Raw genomic sequence first — 17,997 nt, 5'->3', positions numbered from 1 at the left:
GTTCTTACTACCAAGATCTTTATAAATTTTACTTGATATTGTAATAACTGAAATAACATCACTTATCCTCTCAAATCTTGAAGTTTCTTTACACTTCGTCATTCCCTTTTAAGTGCTTGTTCTTCTTCTTTTTCTTCTCCTCCTTCTCTCTTTCTCTTTTTTTCTTTTTTTTCCCTAGAGAATATATAAGAAATTGCTTTTCAAAATGTCCACCAAAAAGACTGTAATCTCATTTCTTCTGAAATTACAATCTATGTGTCACTTGAGTAACATAAAAATTATTAATATTTATTGTTGAATTTTAATAAATTTTATTATTTACTCTAGGCATTGCTCCCGTTGTATGCATCTGCTGAATTGTGTATGAAGCTGGAGCAGTTCACAAAAAATTTTTTGAAACGGCTTGTCTGTATGACTTTAGACAAGCAGATTAATGTTTCTGTGCACACTTTTAAGATTCTTACTTTTATATTCAGGTAAGCCTTCACCAGAATAAAATTATTCTCAGGTTGTAACAGTAACGTGATTCTCATCTTGTTCAAGTTTGAGGAAGGCTTATTTCTAAATTGCAGTATAATTTAGTAACAAGAAAATATGTTAGTTGACATTATTCACAATAGCAGAGTATTTTCCCAACAACTGTTTATGTCATTCCATTTAAGCCAGTAGCTGAGTTGATAAAATGCTGCCATCAGGTGCTGTTCTCATTGACGCGATAGAACATGTGATGTGAAATATTGCAATAAAGCACATGCTGCATGATGCTTATCAGCACATTGATGATGTACAAGTATAACCTCTTCTGAATAAGGTGTTATTGTGGCTTACTATTATTTACAGTTTAAAAAACTGAAAAAGAAATGTAAGTACTGGGTGTGCCTGTACAGTGTGATAAATGTCAAATCTAGCTCAGCTGTGTTTTTTTGTGATCTCTCTCAACATATATCACAAATTCTACTTTTTCGGATAACTAGTATCAGCTACTCTCACAAAACAGGACACAAGTTTTCAACATGCAATTTCTCCTGCTGAGAAGGTACGAAGGTTGTATTAAAAGTAAGGTTCCCAATCAGCTACAGCCTCGAAGGAAGGTGCTAGGTTAAATTCAACAACAGTGCCGTGTGCAGTGGTTCCCCCATTCCCGAGCCTGCCCATCCGCGATTCGCTACATTGCTCAGTGTTGGCGTAACAGCCATCACAGATGGAAGTGTTGATTGCCGCTCCCGCCAAGTGCGAGGTTCGAGCAGTAATCCGGTTTCTCCATTCAAGGAAGTTACCGTCCATGGAGATTAATCAGCAACTGACTGAGGTTTACGGTGAAGAGTGCATATCTGTTCAGCACGTCCACAAATGGTGCAGGGCTTTAGCTGAGGGTCGCATGGAAATTCACGATGAAGAATGGAGTGGAAGACCACCGGTTTCGGATGCTGTTGTCCAGAAGATCAACAGTGAGCTGCTCAAAGATCGGAGAGTCACTGTCCATGAACTTGTTGAACACATTCCTGAAGCTTCCCATGGCAAAATTTAAAGGACTTTAACAGAAATGTTGGTTATCGCAAGGTGTGTGCTCGCTAGGTCCTCCGGATGCTGACTGACAAAAGGAGCAACGCCTTGACAGCTCGCAAGTTCCTTCAACAGTGTGATGGGGGAGGCAACAAGGAGAAGTTGTTGGACTCTGCAAGTATTGTCACAGGAGATGAAACTTGTGTGTTTCATTACACCCCCGAAACAAAACAACAATCTCATCAGTGGCATCACTCCCATTCACTGCCACCAAAGAAATTCAAACAAACACAGTCAGCAGGAAAGGTTATCTCAACTGTGTTTTGGGATTGGAAGGGGGACAGGGGACAACAATAAACTCAGACAGATATTGTGAAACATTTACCAAACACCGTCGAGCAATAGAGAATCGCCGGAGAGGACAACTGACAGAGGGGGTAGTGATTCTTCACGACAACACTTGACCCCATGTCGCTCGTCAAACACATGAGCTTTTGAAGTAATTTGGGTGGACTATTATGCCCCATCCCCCGTATAGCCCAGACTTAGCCCCCAGCGATTATCACCTCTTCCCCAAGCTAGAGGAACACTTAGGTGGCAAACGCATCAAGAGTGACGATGAAGTCTGAGCAGAGGTCTCACGCTTCCTCAGCAGGTTGGTGGGAGACTTGTTCAACTTAGGAATACAAAAGCTGGAAGACCGTCTTCAAAAGTGTGTCGAAAAAATGGAGAGTGTTGAAAGATAGACAAAAGTGTAACAATAAACAATGTTTTCTATTTCTAAAAACTATGGGAACATTACTTTTGGTACAACCCTCATAGGTTGGTAAAAGTGTGTGAATGACATTAAAATGCCGCCATGAAAAGTTTATTTTTAGTAATACTGTGCTGGCATAAGCTAGCGCCAGCACTTCGGTCAGCAAAAAGGTTGTGAGGAGATCGATAGTAGGTGCAAGCAACATGCCTATCAGGAGAGAGGCCAAATAGAGACTCACAAGCAACGTGCCACCAACGCTCTCTCAACTGCCAGTATTTAGATCGCTGTCATGGACTGGAGGGCCAGTCAGTCATCCAGTGAGTCACTGAGTCATCAGTCGCAGCTCAGTTGCAGACTGCACATAGCTACGAGAGTAGTATACATAGTGAGATGTGTACTTCACCAGCAGTGAGGCTAACATGGACTATTAAAGTTGAGCTTGTTCCACAACACCTGGACTATCTCAAGTTAAGTAACTTCTTGTACCTATGAATAAAGAACCCTGTTAATACATGCGTACAGTTAGTGTTATAGAAGGGGATACTGGCCACCAAACAATATGCTCTCCGTGCTTCCCATAGTACAAGCCTACAGTGACAATGAGACATCACAAAAAATACCATCGAATGTGGTACTGGTAAGTAGCCAGGAAATTTGACAATGTGTCGATATGGAAAGAGGCAGACATGGACTTCATCATTTGGGTCTTGAACGTATACGCAAACCGTCCACCTCTGAATTAGAAGTCAGGGGAAATTGGGCAGTAGTCAGGTGCTGGATACCGTAACAAAAGAAAGAGTCTTCAAACTCCCGCAACGGAAATTGTCAACTGTTATCGGACATGAAGGTCATGGGAGATCCCTCATTGGCAAAAATGACTGATAATGCACAGGCAGTGATAGTCGACAATGTGACAGTCGACGATGTGGAGGACAGCTTAGCTATGTACAGAAAATTTGGCAAAGCATTGACCAAAGAGATAAAATGTACACCATGCAGGATCCACACCTGAAGAGTCGTGCTCCATCTAAACCAGTTGGACAGCTGAAATGTTTCCTAGAAAAGTGAGTAGCAGCTGTGGAAAAGCAAGTAGTAGACATGGCAGGTGTGATCTCTCATGCTGTCGATGGAAAATCTGAGAAGGCTTGCTGCAAGGTATCATCCAATGCAAACACAAGCACCTCCTGCCAATCGAGTCCCAAATAGTCCCTACTGGCAGCCGTGATAGTGCATCAGTGCTCTCATACTGGGCAAATGTCATAGCATTAATTACTGAGAAAGGGGGCCCACCTTTGCAATTTAGTCCTATTTGGCAGCTTGGCATGAGGGCTAAGTGCAGAAGCCATTGGTTAATGATTGGTGATGAGGAGGAACCTTGCCATAAACAAGAGAACGTGGAACTTTTTAATTCTGAAAACAGTAGCCAGTGCCTCCTTTTCCATCTGTGAATGATTGCATTGTGCTGCAGAAAGTGTCTTTGATGCGTAAGTGAAGGGCTGTTCACGCCATCCAGGGGACAGAACCACCCATTTCCATATTGGCTAATATATCAATGAAAATAATCAATTTTTGAAAATTTAATGTAACTGGGTGGATATGAAATCTATTCATCAAGTGGCAGCAGGAGAATACATATAAAAAGTATTTAAATTTGCAACCTTGTGGAGCCAGTGGATCCTTCTTCTGGCAGAAGGGAAAGGACTGGTGAGGCTTAGGAAATTGGGAGATTCTGGAGAAGTTCTCTAAAACTCTGTGTCAGGGGAAACTTACCATGTGGGATGGAAAGGAAAGACTGGTTACTGGAGACTGTACTGGCTGAGATTTGAAAACCTTCATTTCATCTGGTGCAGTCCCCAACAATCAATGTTTCCTTTTCATCCCATTCGGCAAGTCTTCCCTGATCTGACATTCTGGTTGATTTTTCCAAACTTTCCCCATTTGCTAAATCTCATCGGTCCTTTTCCTTCATCCCTTTTGCTTCCCGTTCAACCCTTCTGCCAGAAAAGCCACAGGCTCCGAAAGCTTGCAAATTTAAGTACTTTGATATGTGTATTCTCCTGCTGCCCTTGTTGAGCAGATTCTTTTATCCATCCAGTTCCATTATGTTGTCATACTTGAACACATCACAGGCCAAACTTGAAGGTCTACATGGCGTGAAAGAAACAAACAGTGAACAGAGCACAAACACTGCTTGAGGTACTGAAGAGCAGACCAGACAGACATAAGGTCCTTTTGGTGAAGCTGTTTAAGAGGATGGTAAATGTGCATGGCATGGAGAATGAGCATAGGATAATGTTAAATTTTGCTCAAAAAAGTCTGGAGATCCTTCAGGTTTTTTAGCACTGACAGGTTGTCGATGACTTTGATAATCCAGAGGGGTGAGCACATATTCCAAAATTACATCTTTGGGAAAAACAAACTGCACTTTTCCAGCTTGTAACGAGGGTCATTCTTCAGAAGACAGGAAACCTGTAAATGTTCCTGTCGTGTAGAGCTTACAACCCAGATGTCATCAAGGTAGTTTATGGGACAGAGAATGTCCTGAATCAACTGCTCCAAAGTTGTTGTTGTTGTTGTTGTGGTCTTCAATCCAAAGACTGGGTTGATGCAGCTCTTCATGCTACTCTATCCTGTCCTCTGCATCTCCTAATTACTTCTGCAACTACTTCTTTCTGAATCTGCTTACTATATGCATCCCATGGCCTCCCTCTACAATTTTTATCCCCCACACTTCCCTCCAGTGCTAAATTGGTGTCCCTTGATGTCTCAGCATGTATCACGTCAACCAACCCCTTTTTTAGTCAAGTTGTGCCACACATGATTTTTCCACCTAATCTTCAGTATTCTTCTGTAGCATAGCATCACATTTGTCTAAACTTTTTATCATACATGTTTCAGTTCCTTACATGGCTATACTTCAGACAATTACCGTCAGAAATGGTTTCCTAACACTTAGTCAGTATTCGAAGATGACAAGTCTCTCTTTTCAGAAATGGTTCTCTTGCCATTGCCAGTCTGCATTTTGTATCCTCTCTACTTTGGTCATCATCAGTTATTTTGTGCCCAAGTAGCAAAACTCAAGTGTCTCATTTCCTAATCTAACTCCCTCAGCCTCATCTGATTTAATTTGACTACATTCCATTATCCTTGTTTTGCTTTTATTGATGTTCATCGTATATCCTCATTTCAAGACACTGTCCATTCCATACAACTGCTCTTCAATGTCCTATGTTGTCTCGAGCAGAGTTACAATGTTATCGGCCAACATCAAAGTTTTTATTTCTTCTTCTAGAACTTTAATTCTTACTCCAAATTTTTCTATGGTCCTTTACTTCTTGCTCAGTGTACAGATTGAATAACATCGGGGATAGCCTATAGCTCTGTCTCGCTCCCTTGTAAACCACTGCTTCCCTTTTATACCTCTCAACTCTAATAACTATCACCTGGTTTTTGTACAAGTAGTAAACAGCCTTTCACTTCCCGTATTTTTCCCCTGATACTTTCAGATTTTCAAAGAGATTATTCCACACAACATTGTCAAAAGCTTTCTGTAAGTTTACAAATGCTATAAATGTAGGTTTGCCTCTCCTTAGCATATCATCTAAAGATAAGATGTGGTATCAGTATTGCCTTGTGTGTTCCTATATTTCTCCAGAATCCAAACTGATCTTCACTGAGGTCGGCTTCACCCTTTTTTTTTTTTTTTTTTTTTTTTTTTTTTTTTTTTTTTTTTTTTTTTTTTTTTTTTTTTTTTAAACAGATTCCTTTTAGTATTTTGCAACCACGACTTACTAATCTGATAGTTCAGTGATTTTCACACCTGTCAGCAACTGCTTTGTTTGGAATTGGAATTATTAGATTCTTCTGTAAGTCTGAGGATATTTCATTTGTCTTGTGCATCTTGCACACCAGCTGGAAGAGTTTTGTCATGGCTGACTTTCCCAAACCTGCTCCATATATAGCTGATAAATTCCTGGTGCAGATGAAATTCCAAAAGGCAAGTGATTAAACTGGTAAAGCCCAAGGGTGTGTTAAGTAACAAGAAAGTCAAGGAAGCCATATCCAATGGCACCTACAGGTATGCATCACACAAGTCAGTGCATAAAAAACACTGGCTCCCAGATGACTTCGCCAACAACTCCTCCACCCAGAGAATTGGATACAAATCTGAGACACATTGCATGTTGCCCATCAGTTTAAAATCATTTCAGAGGTGCATGGCACTGTCGGCTTCTGAATCACCACCAATGGGGTGGACCACTGACTTGATGAAATAGGAGAATGATGCCGTGATCCTGTCAACGCTGCAACTCAACCCTTACCTTATCGCTTGTGGAGAAGGGAATGGGGTGGGGACGACAAACTTTAGGCTCTGCTGACAGCTTAAGAGAAACGTGCCTCAAAATTTTCTGCCCAACCCAAGGTATTCTCAAACAGCCGGTTGTACTACCGTAATAAGGAGTCCAAATCTTGAAAAGGGACCAACTACTGAAACACTAAATGGACTTTTGAAACTATCTGGAAGCAAAAACCAGAAAAAGCCTCTAATCCAAAAATATTTTTTACCAATGGCACATTGTCTGCTAACAGTGTAAGTTGCTGTTCCACATTCTAATAACCTGTTGAGATGGAGAACTGCCCCCTCAAAGGAATACACTGTTTACTGTGAGACATGAAATTGACAATGGCTGTTATGATGCTGGGCAGCTCAAGAGCCTGCATGTATCTATAAGTTAATGAGGCTGACCATCGCTCCAGAGTCTTTTTGAAATTCAACCAGTCACCCATCCACTGCCAATGTTAGCAAAATATGTTGGAGCAACATGTATGGGACTTGGGAGACAGTCCCATACTCCAGTGAAAGCACATGGAATGTCTGGTGACTGACCCGCGGCCCACTGACGGTCACAAAAAAGTGCTAAGTGGCCTACTTCATAGTATACACTACACACAGCCTCCTCTTGTGGGCAGTCTCATCAAACCTGCAGCAAAAGACAATCCAGGCAGGGCAGCTAGCTTACTCATTGAGTGAAAATAGTGTGATGCCAAGTACCCAAAAAGTGCTGCAGGCAGGAATTATGACAGTGCCATCAATGCGAATCTGCTGAATGCGATGGAGGCAGAGATGGGCAGTGCCGTGGTGTCACTGTGCAGGAATCGTCAATGGCGTGAACATATGGCGACTTGGTGAGAGGGATGGCTGCCTGGGGAACCCCGTGGCACAGCGGGACCTGTTTACCATGCATGCCTAATTGCGCCACCTGCCGGTTGTTGGAAAGAACATGTCTTGCAACCGCTGTAAGCTCATGTGGTACTGCAATGTGGGAAATGTCAACTAAAGAAGGGTTGACAAGGGGAAAGCCTTTGATGAGACTTCAAGATCAGATGCGAACTGAACAATCGCATCCTGAATTAGCGAGTATAATTATGATGTCGCTCATTTGGGACACCCTCAATGACACTTTTGTGAGAGACCCTGCACATCGGTGATCTTGGCTGTGTATGACTGTCTGAACTGCTTGTGGTGTTGGTTAAGTTGCAACTGTGCCACAACTACATGAGTTTGATGTCGAAAATACTGCATTAGTAACCAACAAAGTTTTTCAGAGAGGAGCCTTTCGCGCCCAGCGGAGGGCTTCAGATTTTGCACGGTTTCATACAACCACACGCAGCTTGACAATACTGAGGTGGCTTTATCGATTGGATTGACGATATGTCCTTCCTGGTAGCACAGCAAGAATTGGCACAGGTAATTTTTCCACATTACCATAGACTCACAAAACAGGCAGAAAGCGGATGTCGGGCCCACCACCAGCATGGCACAGTCATGAAGCAATTCCGCATTCCAGTTAACAGGTCCTGCATCTGCTCGTGCTGCTGCTTCTGCTGCTCGTTCTGTAGGTGTAGCTGTTCCTACGAGTATTTCAGAAATGCCGCGTCTATAGCCGCCCAAAATTAACGTTATAAAAGGGGAAGAAAAAAATGGAAGTGTCACATGTGTAAGACTGACCTTCATCACCACTTTAGTACCTGCGAGATGTGACAATGCCAGTGAACAGAAGTCGTCACAAGAAACTGTACTGGCTGACGATGGCTCAAGAAGCCGACGAACAGGACCCTGCAAGAGGAGATGAAAACTTGCCATATGAGTCAGTCTACAGGCAGGCAGAAGGTCAGAAACCTCATACAGATGTACATGTGGATACACACAACACATGGCAGTTGTTGGTGGCTGATGACTGAGCATATGTCAACAGTACACGGCACAAGGTGCAAGTCGAGTTCTGCAGTGGGTTAACTGCCCCACCCAGCTTATTCCCACCAGTTGGTAAACACTTACGTCATCAAGTCTGCCCATACAACTCATCACATGTATCCACCATGGCTGTTTCCCTCACTGTTCTGCCATAATAACCATGCCACTGGTCTGTCTCCATCACGATATCTGCTGGTGGGAATACTAAGTTAATTTACTGCTTTCACAGCGTTGATTGACAGTACCATCGGTTCTTGGTAGAATATTTTATTCATTTTGAATGAAAAAACACTCTACATTGGTGTAATAGCCTACAATATTTATTATTTATTACACAGAGGGGTTTTTGGCTGTTATGCCATCATTAGGTACAAAGATACGTATGCCGTCAGTGGAGTTTTGTTGGATCAAAGATTTTAAACTGGTGTATCAACAGAGTATCTCCGTTTCCAGAGATGAAAAATGTTAATGTTAGATATAGGTATAAAATAAAAGGGACTATTTCAGTGTAAATGCGATGTAAGATTATTTAACTCAGATAAAGTATGTGACACAGTAACTAATGGGCTATATACAAATTACAACAGTTGTTCATAGAAGAAAATAAATTGAGCCGTAAACTTTGTTGTGAGGCTTGAAAGTTGTGGCTGAACAAAATAACTTCATCTTTAAAAGGTCTTAAACTACAAACAGATAAAATGTACTAGTGAGAGTAAGCAGATAAGTGATACAGCTGTGATTATGCGAAGTAATTTTTTTAACACAACAGGAGAAATTGTAGCATCTGCAATAAAGGAAAATGGAGCATGTGAGTAAGAGAGGTAATTTACAATATGACCATGGTGAGATTATGAGTAGTATCTGCATTTAGAAGTGTCTAGTCAGGGAACTGTGTAGTCATTTAGTACTAAGCTTGGGCTGATAGACATATGTTTATTAATTTCCATTATTCCAGGATAGTTTGTCTTCCTTCCTTTATGGATGTGACATAATACTTCATGTTTCACCTTCTAGCTATTGCATTCTTTAAGCAGGTGGTCAGCAAAAGTAGCGTCCCCTTTTCTAAGTTTCCGGGCTTCTGTGATGTTCCTTCAAATTATGTATACTACCAGACAACTCCAAAAATTCCTGAAGCAACTAAATACTAAACACAACAGTATAAAATTCGTATTGGAATTTGGGGGCAGCTGCATGCATTATTTAGATATAATCACAGACATCACTGACTGTATACATACTTTCAAGATTCATAGGAAATCTGTCACAACAGATGTTGTAATGCCTACCAATTCTCAACACCCAGTGACCCATAAGCGTGCTGCATCATTCAGTGATACATCACCTAGTATCTATCACCATGAGTGAAGACAACTTCCAAATGGAATTAAATACAATCAAACAAATAGCTTCAAACAATGGCTACGTTGGTGGACACCTTAATGCACAGAAAGCAGAAACAACAGATGTACTTTCTTCTTTGCCCGTTCTCAACCCACCACCTAAAGAACACAATAAATGGTGCAAAATTCCATATTTAGGAAAAGTCTCACTGGATGTAACCAGGAAGCTTAAATCCAGGAACCCAAGAATATCATTTTATGTGCATTACACTGAAGGTCACTTTTTGCCCAGTGGTGAAATGAAATGAAATGAGCGTTTGGCGTCATTGGCCGGGAGGCCCCTCGCGGGGCAGGTCCGGCCGCCTTGGCGCAGGTCTTATTACATTCGGCGCCACATTGGGCGACCTGCACGCCGGATGGGGATGAAAATGATGATGAACACAACACAACACCCAGTCCCTGAGCGGAGAAAATCTCCGACCCAGCCGGGAATCGAACCCGGGCCCAGAGGACGGCAATCCGTCACGCTGACCACTCAGCTACTGGGGCGGACTGCCCAGTGGTAAAGATAGCACTTCAGCTTCGGAAAAGAGTGGAATATATAAAATCACTTGTGGCAAATTCTAAATAGAAAAATCTGAAGTTGGAAACTGAAAAAAGGAGGTTCTGTTTTGGCATATCACTTGCTTGAAGTAGGCCATAACTACAATGCAAAACATGAAGTATTACATCACATCTGTAAGGGAACAAGGATGAACTATCTTGAAATGTGGCCATCAACCCAAGCTTAGTACTGAATGGCCAGGCACAGTTCCCTTATTTGCCATTTCTAACTTCAGATATTACTCATAATTCCACCAAGGCCGTGTTGTGAATTACCCCTCTTACTCACATGCTCCTTTTTTCTTTGTTTCAGTTACTATCATATCTCGCTGTGTTACAAAATTTTACTTTGTACAGTCACAGGTGCTTCACTTATGTACTTAATCTCACTAGTACAGTGAAACCGCTATTTTATGTTTTTGTGCAATCCAGACTTAAAAAAACCCACAAGTGAGGAAAATGCATAATCAAGGAAAATGTTAAAAACCCTCAAAAATATGAGCAAAAACACATGTGATGGACATATATGATTAAAAATTGCAATCCTCTCCAATAGTTTGTGTAGAATCTGTGTAAGTGAGGGAAATTAAATGTACAATACAGTGTTTATACAATAATTTGTGATAATGAATTTCATCAGTTCTTAAAAAATCACAGATATGTAACAGCAAGTACTCATCAAAAAATTGAAATTGTATTTAGGTAAAAGTTAATTGAGCTGCTTTCTGACATTCATGTGTTCAAAACATGTTTTCTAGAGATCATCCTCTGTACTCACCCAGAAAATAACAACAATTGATGAATATGTTGAATTAAACCAAAAACATCACAGGAGCTAAGTGGTTAAACCATAAGCATAAATGTGGACATTAGCTTAATGACATACTTTGTCACCATTGCTGTTATTGTTTAATGATTTTCTTATCAGCCGCACTTACGATGTTCACCACTGTTAAAGTGTCTTTTAGGCTTGCTGAGAGAAACAGACATGCGAAAAAATAAGTTTGCGTCCCTAATTGACGTTAAAAGCTGATTAGAAATTGGCTCAGTGAATTTGTATACTCTGTGTAAAATGTAAATTAGAAACAAAGCTCAGGTGCTACAGTTTCGCTTCATGCCCTCTATCATTGCTGCCAATCTTTATGATCTACAGAGTGTGGTATGTGTGTGGTGCAAAGTATATACATGAGTAGTGTATGTAGTTGTTGCCATTGTATCATGTCAGATTTTAACAAGAAAGCCTTTAAAATGTGCTTTCGCAAAACCCTTGTTCTATTTCCGTGGGACATCTGTCATAGCACATCATCTGCATGAAAATATATTTTCAGCACTGCACAAAATGCTTTCACACTACCTGTGCACCTGTTGGTGAGGGCTGCTCCCCCTTCCACACGTCCAGTAGACAAGGTGATTTTGCGTGTGTCAGTGTGGTGTGGTGGCTGCACTGGCTACTAGATGACTTAATAAGTCTCCAGCCAATAGGAGTTCATGAGTCAGAAATGAGTGAAGTTTCCTTGATTACGACCGAGCATATTTTTCGAGACTCAGTGTTTGAATTTAAAAGGTTGGCAGTTGATATTGTTGCTGAATGCAGTACATCTGAAATACAAGCAAAAAGTTGAGACTGAGCTATAAGTGGCACAAGAAAAGATGGTGGCAGAGCCACTTCGTCACATATTGTCTCGGTCTGGAACACTTCTCATGGACTGCCTTGTTTTTTAGTTACCACTGCAACCTAGCACTAGTTGTATCATAATTGCACAGTGAAGCTAAATGTTGCAAGTTGTGTTGGCAACACTAATCATGGATTACATCAGCTTTTCCTCTTCACATCTCCCCCCTCCACAATGGCCTAAAATATTCCCTTAACTCTGCCACCACCCATGGTGCGAACCATCTCTCTTTTGTGCCACTTACATATCATTCAGTCACATAAAATATCATTAGGAAGAAAACGAATCGAAGTCAAGTGAGACATGAGTAAGAATGTAGGCTCAGGGTAAACCTTACAAGGAAGAAATGTTGATCTTATGGGTTTTTCACAGGGGATACTAATATTTGGCATAGAATTGCGAAAAATGTAAATCGGATAATGTAAAATTGAAGTTCCACTCTGTATCTTATCTGTTTGTAATTTAGTACCTATTAAAGACAAGATCATTTTGTTCAGCCACAGCTGTGGAGCATGTCACCAAAGTTTATTGTTCAGTTTTTTTCCTTTTATGAACAAGTATTGTAACTTGTATACAGTTCATTAGTTAATGTGTCACATATTTTGTCTTAATTAAATAATCTTACATAGCATTTACACTGATGTAAGTTAAAGGGGTCACTGCTGTCAACTGCAGCAGGGAATTATGTGGAATCAGTGGCGACGAGTGAAAATGTGTACCGGATCAGGATTCAAACTCTGGGTGTCCTGCTTACTAGTCAGGTGCGGTAACCACTGCACCATGTGGAATGCAGCATTATCGCAACTGTGCGGACTATCTCGGGTTGCCTCACGGTTGATCCACATTCCCACTGAGTGCCACCTATTCACAGTTCCTGTCCATTTTACTCCTGTTCACTGCTCTTAAATTCCCACAGGAGGTGGGATGTATTTGTGCATCCACAGTGAAGAAGGGCTCCATTGTCAAGCTAGGTGAATCAATTACATCAATGCATGTTGTCTGTTCTTTCAGACATTTTCGAATGAATAGGCACCATGCAGAATCCACAGCTGTGAAACATTATATGTAAGTTGAAGGGGCTCACTGCTATCAGTTGCAGCAGGACATTATGCAGAATCAGCAGCGATGAGTGAAAATGCGTACTGGTTTGGAAATTGAACCCAATATCTCCTACTTACTATGCAGGTGTGTTAACAAGTACTCCATCTGGGCTACTGCATTATTGCAACTGTGTGGTCTATCTCGGCATGCCTCACAACTGACCCACATTCCCACTGAGTGCCACCTATCGGCCCCTGTCCATTTTACTCCTGTTCACTACTCTGAGATTCTGATAGGAGATGGATCATATTTGTGCATCCACACTGAAGAAAGCGGATCCATTGCCCTTTTAGGCGTATCAATTACATGAACACATGGTGTCTGTTCTTTCAGACATGTCTCAAGAGCAGTGAATGGGAGTAAAATGGAGAGGAACTGCAGATAGGTGGCACTCGGTGGGAATATGGATTGGTCATGAGGCGTGCCAAGATAAGCAATAATGCTGTGTCCCGGATAGTGCTGCCTAGTAAGCAGGAGATCCCGGGTTCAAATCATGGCGCGGTACACATTTTTACTCATCGCTGCTGATTCTGTGTAATGTCCTGCTGCAGCTGACAGCAGTGATCCCCTTTGATTTACATATACATTTACACTGAAATAATCCCTTTTGTTTTATTCCTAAATGTAACAGTAACATTTTACATCTCTGGAAATGGAGATTCTCTGTAGATACACTAGTTTAAAATCTGATCAGCAAAATTCATTGCACCACATATTTTTCTTTGTAGCTGATGATTGCATAACAGCAGAACCCCAGTTTGTGAAATAAATAATAAATATTGTAGAATATTACACCAGTGTGGTGTGTATTTTTGTTAATAATTGCTGCTGTCAGCTTATTTGTGTTCCTACAATGACTGTTATCATTCCAGAGCACTAATTATCCACATTCTTTTTTTAAGTTAGATCAATATTGTTACATGCATTCACTATAGTACATTTGAAGCTGAGTTGATGTTACTGACGTTATAGTATTAAACTCGTGGAGGGATACTTGCTTCCTGCAGAACAGCGTGTCATGCCACATACAGAACCAATTACCTGTGATCAGTCATCGAAGAAGGATGATCCAGCTACTCTGACACATCAAAGTATAATACATACTACCTCGAAGTGAAGGGCAGACAACACCCAGAATCTTAAAAACATTTTTCACATTCATCTCATTATTACTTAAAATAGACAGCAGGTTATAATTGAGGCCATCTGCTGCCCTCACATCAGAATGTTAAATGCAATTAATTAAAATAGGGCACATTTAAACTGATGTCACACAAGTACTACAATCCTATGGGTTCTCTACCTGAATAAGGCTTTATGTCATAAAGCCTTATGTCACAAGGTATTGCTCTGTCCTTTATCTTGTTAATAACTTCTTCTGTATTGAGGTGATGTCTGTGGCAGCTTTCTAAATTCCTTCAGTTGTTATAAGTTATTGAGATATATCTGTTCTTTTAAACTGGCAGTATAATATTTCTGCCTGTATAGCCATCATATTCAGATACAAGAAGCTGTTCTTACAGTAGTTGGGATGGCAGCAATGGGAAGATGATGTAATGTGGTGTGAGGTACCAGTGACAGATGGTTTACTCAATACACATATCATGAGAAAGAATGCCTAAATTGTGATCCTTCTCCATGATTCGTTGCTGTGTTCGCAAGTAGTGTTCCAAATAGATAAATTTCCTTTATTAATGTTAGATAAACTAAACAGCAAATTCACTTTCATTTCATATAAAAGTATCTCTCAGTAGCAGGGTATCATCAATTATTTCAAAAGTTTTAATTACCAGCAGAATAATAAACAGTTGCTGAATGAAAAGGCACACAGAGCACCTCCAAGATCTTCAGTTCATGCCTAACTTGGATGGTGGACAAGATGGTTTGGCTGTCAGGTCAGAGCTCAATCGGCACTCTCAGAGAACAGACATATCGTCTAAACAAATCAGTTCAAAATTTGATAATGTTTTCCTCGCTAACAGTTTACTACAGCCTCAAGATAGTGGATTCACAACCTACATGGTGTTTTCTGCACCGGGCATGACAACTATAAAAGACTGCAGTTTGGAGAACTTTATTCAGAACTTCTGCATTCCACTCGGGGCAGTGGAAGCAAAGGGTTGCCACAGGTTCTGGAAATTAGGGAATATCAGGGAATTTTAAACATATCAGAGAAATACCATGGAAATTTGAAAAAAAAAAAATACTGGAAAAATCTCATTTTTGCCTCGTTTATTGAGGTGTCATTGATTGTCGCTGGCTGGGTGCAACTGAGTACATGCACTGCTTTCCTACTCCCTCATTACCACCACCTCTCCTCTTCCTAGCACTCCCCTCAGCTTGCAGTCAGTGTTGCCACCACTTCTTGCCGCTAACCTAGCAGCTGCTGGGTGAGAGGCAGGAAGGCATGAGGAGTAGTTTGTTTGGATTTGATTCTCAAAGGCTGTAGATGTAGTGACCGGAGATGGCGATCATGTTTGCATGAGTTCTGTCTGAGTGATTGTATGAATGAGTGATTGTATGAATGTGTGTGTGCTCTCATTTTCTGGCAAAAAATGTGGGTGACAATTTAGTTGTGAGAGTGTGATTGTGTTTTTATGTGCCTATCTGTGGCTCAGCAATCATCTTTACATTGAGTTGCTACCCATCCTCGTTATTATTGATTCTCAGAATATTTGAACAAGTTATCTGTTGCATGGATTGATCACCATGGTCTCATTTCATCAACTGAGTACATGCGCTGCTTTCCTACTCCCACATTACCACCACCTCTCCCCTTCCTAGCACTCCCCTCAGCTTGCAGTCAGTGTTGCCACCACTTCTTGCCACTAACCTAGCAGCTGCTGGGTGAGCGGCAGGAAGGCATGAGGAGTAGTTTGTTTGGATTTGATTCTCAGAGGCTGTAGATGTAGTGACATGCTGTCCGTGGCTCATGGATAGCTAGCCACAAGAGTGGATTTCCATGACGGGCCAAAACCGCAGACCATTTCTGCAGGTAGCATTAATCGATCGGGCCTGCCGATCAGATGCCATTCAGTTCCCAGTAATGTGTAGGTCCTGCTCGTCGGATCCAGTCTCACCGATCTGCCCACAGGCCGGGCCTATTTGTGTGTGGCATAATGCAGCAGATTTTCATGGTTTATCCATGGACCCAAGACTGTGGTGCTACTCAGCAAGCCAGACGCCATGGGCAATGGACTCCAGGAAATGTGACTGTTTCACTGCAAGTGCATTGTACAGTGTGGCGTTTTGTAGACATTTTATTTGTTCTAGAACATTGTGGCACTTAAAAAGTGGGTCAGTCACTGGCGGTTTGTATGCTATATACTCATATATTCCTCAAAACAGATGTAACACAATGGGTAATACCAACATTTTATTGGCAGTCACCTACAGAAATGGTTTACAAAATTCTTCCTCGTCTTACACACTTTTTTCAAGAGGCCTACTTTTTTCTGAGGTTATTTCTAAAATCACTGGTATTTTAATATCTGTCTTGTAATTCCAAGGAAGTGCGTATTTTTGTCACCAAATGTGTTTCGTTTTATTGAAATAAAATAACATCAGTGATATTAACCATTTGGTTTGCTTTCTCCATCTAAAACAGTTCATTACAAAAGATGTTGATGTTAGTACTTAAGATTTTTGCTCATAACAGGAAATACCATCTGCTTGCAATTATTTATTTTTTATTTTTATTTATTTTTTTATAGATATTTCCTTGTTTGCACTATTGTTTCTTGTGCTGTAGCTGCAAAGACACATTGTCAACTAGTGTCTTAACTTACCCTTAAGATCTCAAAATTTGTCAAGGAAAAATCTAGAACTTGTCTGCAAATCAGGGAATTTCACTTGGGGAAACTTGTGGTAAGCTATCAGACAAACTAGTCAAAACACTGAAATCCCAAAACTATACAACATCATTTTATGTTAGTGGCACTCCAGCTAATCTCCTATTCAACAGCAAGGACAAAACAGATAAACTAATCAACAGTAAGGTTTACAAAATAAACTGCACTGACTGCAATAATTTGTACATGGGTCAAATGGACCAGGCCATATCAACAAAGCTGACTGAACAAGAACACAGCTGGAGATTAAATAAATCAGACTCCACCTTTGCTGAACTTGTGCTCAAAGAAGGGCACAAATATCCAACACACACAGAAGTGCTACATATGGCCAACAAAGGCAGAAAGGCAGAAAACTCAGCGTACTAGAAGCACTTGAAATTACAAACACAATCCCCAGCTGGTTCTAAATGACCAATTGCAACTGAGCACATCACCACTCTTAAAGTTTGCACAATACAGTAAACCTGCTACTGACTACAAAGTGTCCCAATACTAAACAAATTCACACCCCAATATAATGTAATATCCCTTGTGTGTTAACTAACTGTAACAATGTAATATTTAGTATTTATTAATGCACAGTTTTTCTAATAAAAAAATGTAACCCCCAAGGAAAACATCACTGTTGTACAACCAACAATTAGTGTCCAGTGCAACTGTTCACAACAAATACAAAAAAATTGTAATTTTGTAATAATGTGTACTCTAAATAATTCTAATTGTTGTCATACATGTTACTGACAGACCATAAAATGTGATTTATTATGTTAAAGAACAATTTTACAGAACAAAAGCTCAAAAGATCCGTTTGACAATTCCAAAGACAATACCACAACTAAAGATTGTATGTAAGTGCATTGTATCTTGTCCAGAATGTTTGGTTCGTAAGAAAACAAGCTCCTTGTAAACA

The sequence above is a fragment of the Schistocerca cancellata genome, chromosome 7 (genome assembly GCF_023864275.1).
Source record: "Schistocerca cancellata isolate TAMUIC-IGC-003103 chromosome 7, iqSchCanc2.1, whole genome shotgun sequence".
NCBI classification, from domain to species: domain Eukaryota; kingdom Metazoa; phylum Arthropoda; class Insecta; order Orthoptera; family Acrididae; genus Schistocerca; species Schistocerca cancellata.
This window is presented reverse-complemented; position numbering follows the sequence as displayed.